We start from the raw sequence: 6,000 nt of genomic DNA, 5'->3' as shown, positions 1-6,000 counted from the left end.
GGGGCATCCAACAAGAACATTAGGATTCGAAGATTTCAAGAACGAGATTAAAGCATTCAAAAATACAACTAATCCCGTAGATGGAAATCTAGCACCTAAGTGGGAAGGCTCCTAGATGATCGAGTCAGAGGCAGAAAAGGGGGCATATCATCTACTTACCATGGTAGGTGACCGACTACCAAGAGCATGGGATTCCATCCATATAAAGAAGTACTTTGTCTAGCCAGGGTCACGAATCCTTAAAGGATCAAGGATCCTCAAGTTGGAAAAATTTTATTCTATCAATTATTTATTTCAGATTTACATTACAAAAGGGTAATATATTCTTAACATTTATCTTTTCCAAGCTTTAAGTAACAATGCAGATTCCAATAAGAGATTCAATGACTAAGTGGCTGGCCACCTATCCCTCACGCTCAAGGTACATTTCTATTGCCCTGGTTAAAACCCACGATTAAGGTGTGATCCCCGATGGTCAAATCTTCCAAGGTTTAAAGGTTTTCACCTTTCTCACAAAATAGAGTTTCTACACACTCGCTTGTAGAGCACATTATCCAAAGAATAGTTCGGGTCAAATACCCTTCTCTTATTGACCAGTACACACTTAGTGGCTGACAATTTCATTGATTTCGGCTATATAGAGGATCCTACGATTTATGGTAGACGTACCATACACAATGTTTTTGCGTCTTCACGTCACTCACGTTTGGGCTAAATCCCGGTTCGGGCGAGTCCCCAGTTAACATCCGTATCTTTGGGCTAGTCCCTAGTTTGGGCTTGTCCCTAGTTTTTGGGCTTGTCCCAGTTGTTGGCTTGTCCCCAGTTTGTTGAGTTTAATCCCAGTTATATGATAAGCTATTTTGCACCAGGTATCCTAGGTCTAACTACAACGATCGAAGAAGCTTTCATGTTTATGGTAACCTAGGTGTAATCAGACCCTATGGTATGATCTCTAATTATCAATTTATACTTTTTGTATTAAATCTTTACAAACCTATATATACAAGGATTTAGGATCCTTAATCTATATTTACAAGGACAATTTATCCTTGAGAGTTTTTTTAAAACTTTCCTTGAATCTTTTCTTAAACATTTCTTAAAACCTTTTATGGATCTAAATTATAACAGCTACTTTTTCACAATAAATTATTAAGTCGCCTAGACTAACCAAAATCCTTAACCCGGATATCACCATACGAAAGATGGACCATCCACCGGGGTTAAGAAGCTGTTACTAAGAGTTATCAAGTGCAAGAAAAATAAAGAAAAAGGGGCATCAAAGGCTTCATCCCCAAAAAGTGGATCCCTCCTCCTTTGCTACCGCTCACAATTTTCTTAAGGATCAGAGATCCTTTACCCTAATTACTATTGTCTTATGTACATAACTAGAAAATATCCATCAAAACATAAACAAATAAAAGGTGGGTTCAGGCCTTGTCTTAACATCCTTCATTGCCCACCTTGATAGCTTCTTTAGTCGCCCCTCCATCTCTGTTGCATCCTTCGCACCGCTAGTCCCCGCTTCACCTTCATCTGCAACCTTATTCTCCTCGACAGCCTCCTCTTCTTACTCTACCACACCCAGCATTGCCAAAGACTTCTTCCATTCACCCACGTCCCATTTGGCCTTGTCAAAGAAGGGATCATTAACTTCAGCCATGAATTGAATTCTTGCTTGCAGGACCAACTTGGCATCATAATTCTTTGCTTCATTAGTAGCAGCTTTTATCCCATCCTTCATCATTGCTTCCATAGCAAGAAGTTGGGAGTCTGCTTGTTTCTTCTCCTTATTAAGTTTGACAATCAGCTTATCCTTAGCAGCAGCGCAAGTCCTCATCCCTGACAGAGTTTCCTCAAGGTCTTTGATGATTGATCCGTAGTAAGAACAAAAACCTTGGGCACCCTACAAACCACAAAGGTCTGGGATCAACAACAATTATCTAACAATATTAACAAGCAGAATAAAGGATCCTTACATGAGAAGCCGCCTGAGTAACCGCCTTGTGGAGTTGCTTCTCGACTTCATGGACCTCTACTTTAGGCTCGGGCAACTTCCTCTTTTACATGTGGTTGAGAATGTGTTTTCAAGAGTTTTCTCAACTTAAGTAAGTTTTTATTTTATCCCAACTTCATACATGCACAAATTAATTTATTAGTAAAATGTAATATATAATAAATGAGTTAGGTGTGTCATCTGCCAACACTCCCACATTTATTTAATAATTAAATGAGTTAGTTTATACCATGCTATATCTTACATACAAATAGAACCATTTGCATAATTTCATCACACTACATGAATTTATGATATACATGCTACATGTGTATCTCATAAATTATGGATAATATTCTACTTCATTCTCTTCCAAAAACACCATATCCTTGTCTAAGAGAAGCTAAATATGTTGGGATTGGTGATCTCGTAAAATTTAAACTACAAACGGTGACACAGGAGCAGGCGGTGCTGCGATGGTAGTGTACTACAACTACAATGATGAAATTGGTGGTCTAGAAATATATATTAAGATCCATGTAATTTGCGACCACCGTATCTTGATCCCAGGTTGCTCGACGTGGTTGCATTGGACGTACTCCAAAGGATTAAGAGGAAAAGCCATGTGAATCACATCGTTAAAATTTTTGTAGTTCTATATGTCACTTTATAATGTTAAAAAACATATTTGCTTTATTTTTTATTGAATAAATATTGGCTTAATTATTTTCATTACAATTCGTGTAATATTGTGCATATTAATTGGTTTAATTTTTGATAAGTTGTTTTATAGACTGAAAAGTATATGATAAACAAACTTTTTTTAAAAGAAAAACATAAAAAACTATTGAAACCAATCTTACAACGATTATTATAAAATAATCTATACCGGTTTGACAACAAAGTTGTAAAATGTCAATTCTAGAAAATTTATATTAAAATAACAACATTTTAACTAATACACAACGATTATTATGAAGTTTTTTTGTTGTTTTTTGTATAATTAGACCGGTTTTGAAAACACCGTTGTTAATATTAAACATTTACACTGGTTCATTATGTCAAAAACACAAGTTTATATTTTTTAAATTTTATCATAAATTAACATATTGTTCATTAAATTAATTATTTTGCGTATGCGCATTAATTTGAACAATCACGTTAATCTAGTGCATGACTCAACAAAATTGCACTAAGTTTTGGCAGATTACGAAACGAATATTAACTTTATAAAATAATCACATTCAATCAATAAATATTTGCATAATTTGCTCAATTCTCTACAAAATCTATCTGCAATTTAAAATTCTCTCTATTATGGCTAATCTACAACTTATGTACTGGAAATATTCACATGGTGAATTTGTTATCAAATTCACCAAAAGGAGAAAGAGAATACGAAAGAACCCTAAGCAGGTAATAGTGACGTGCTAGGAGAGTGTGTTGAGGCAAATGTACAACTACCGGGTAAATCGTGATAGCACATTCAAACACTTTGATGAGCATACGCAACTGATCTTCTACTGGTTCCTCGATATCTCCCCGTCATTGATGATGATAATGATGAGGTTGGAGTTGAAATGATCACAATGTGGGAATGGAATGAGGATACGGGGAAGGTGATTTTGAGTAGATCTGACGATATTGCTTTATTCAATAATAATGATTTGAAATAACTTAACACTCTTGAATTTTTCAACCCCACGAATGATGTCCGGGGAGTCGAGATGATCAGTTTGGAGAGAATTGGATGCTGCTCTCGATAAGGATGAGGATGAGGGTGAGGGTGAGGAGGAATATGAAGGAGAAGTTGATATTGTCAGATATAAATCAAAAGTGATGGATGAAGATGAAATATGAATGTATTTTACTCTTTTTCTCATTAATGAAAAATTGATGTTTTTGTTAATATGAATTTAGTTCATTACCATACATATAAATAATAAAAAAATAGTAAATAAAAAATTTGGTACCAATAAAAATAATGATAAATATCGATTAAAACTTAGTTATAACATACAAACAAAAATAATATGTAAAAAAAATACAATGAATATAAAGAGCGGTTAAAACTTCAGAAACCATTGTGTATTATTTATAAATCTTTTTAACTTACCCAGTTTGGAGACCATTGTTTATAATTTGTATCATTTACACTAGTTACATTTTCACACTAGTCGAAAAAATGTCTTTAATGATACGCGCACTATGACACGCGTTCATTTATGACTTGCAAATGTGTGTGTCATTGAAAAATATTGTTTTTTTTAAGATTGAAAAGATTAATGACATTTTTTTGTGTGTCATTTATTCAATGTCATGCTTAAGAAAAGGAAATTGTGTGTCATCTTGCATTCCAAATGAAAATTTGTAAACCCGCCCAAATTACTTCTCAAATCACTTCCAAGTTATATCCACTATCTAGGTATACAAACACGATGCTTAGGGTTTCTAAAAACCAAATCAGGCCTCTTCTCCATGAGTACCACCTTCTCGAAGCCAGGGTTTCATAATCCGCCCAAGTGCAGTCGCCATTTTAGTTTCCAATACAAACACGATGCTTAGGGTTTCTCAGCACCAAATCAGGCCTCTTCACCATTTTAGAGGACCAATTGCCCCATGGGGGGCGCCAAACTATTTTGGTCAAAAATCAATTTAAGGATCTAGTAACCAAAGTAGTAATTAAGGGACTTGGTGTTTGCAATTGTGTACGTAATATGTCAATGAAAACAGAGATTTATACTAGGAAAAGCCCTTGATCTTTAGAGGATCGCCGACATAAAAACCTCGGGTGATGACAAATCGTCATCGAACCCAAGATCTTTATGGATGATTTATGTATCTCACATATTTTTTTAAGCTTTTTTGTCATTTAGTTCTGACCTTCACCTTCGCTGCTGCAGAAATTAGTGCTATGGAGTTTCTTTCACTTGAAGATTTTTCTGTTGCTACTTTTGTGTCTGATGAGTTCCAGTAGTCTTGTGATCATGTTCCAACCTCCACCTCTTTTGGCATTCTTCCTAAAAGTAACATTAGAAAGGCTGCTTCTACTCATGCTGGGAGTAGCAAGAGGTTCAAAGGAACGTATGTTCACAACTCCAATGTTACCGGTCTTGTTAAATTGGATGAGGTTGCTGCTCTCGTTTCTTCTATTACTGGTTTTCCTCCTGCTATTGCGAAGAGGCTTTCCAGAAGCCCTTCTCTTTCACCTTTGAAGGTGCCTTCCAAGCCTTATGTTTCTTAAAAGGTTTCTCAGGCTACTGCTAAAAAGCCTATCCCTACTTCAATTGAGAAGAAGGTGGAGAAGAACATGGAGCCTGTTGGAAAGAAGGTGGATGGTAAAAAGAACATGCTAATGTGAAGCCTCCTATTGCGGAAACTATTAAGATGGTGAAATCAAAAGCGAAAAGTGTTATTGGTCAATCGGAAGGTATTCCTAATCCTGAATCAATTGCTATTTTTGCTATTTTTATTCCTTCTTGGGGGTACGCGGCTGTGATACGCTGAAGAGGGCACCCATTTTTCGGGACCTTCATCTTCATGGTATTGCTCCGGCTCAGAATGTGATTGTTGAAAGTTTAAGAGATAGTGAGCTTATGTCCAGGGTTTTTTAGTTTTTGCTTATTTTCTTGCCCTTGTTCTCAAGGGTATGTGACGATGGGTTATGTCCCCGCGAAAATCAAGAAGTCTGAGGAAGATAACTAAAAGAAAAAAAGTGCCTTGGTTGAACCAAATGAAAAGGTTGCGACCTTGACGCTAATAAGCAAACCTTATTTCGTGCGTTTGATGTTGCTAAAGTTTCTACTGAGAATGAGCGGAGCAAGGTAGAAGCTTATGCCGAAGACCTTTATGAACAGCGTCAGAAGGTTAGTCAAGAAAGAAACTCACTTGGTGAGGAAAAGAAGAACTTGGTTGCTGATCGTGAGAAGATGGAGGGTGAGAAGGAAATAGTGAGCTAATGTCTAGGGTTTTTTAGTATTTGCTTATTTTCTTGCCCTTGTTCTCGA

Source organism: Bidens hawaiensis, unplaced genomic scaffold (assembly GCF_021521415.1).
Source record: "Bidens hawaiensis isolate Kalapana, Puna unplaced genomic scaffold, B.hawaiensis_p1.1 tig00000670_1, whole genome shotgun sequence".
In the NCBI taxonomy this organism is placed as follows: Eukaryota; Viridiplantae; Streptophyta; class Magnoliopsida; order Asterales; family Asteraceae; genus Bidens; species Bidens hawaiensis.
The sequence above is the reverse complement of the archived record's forward strand: the minus strand, read 5'-3'. Positions refer to the sequence as shown.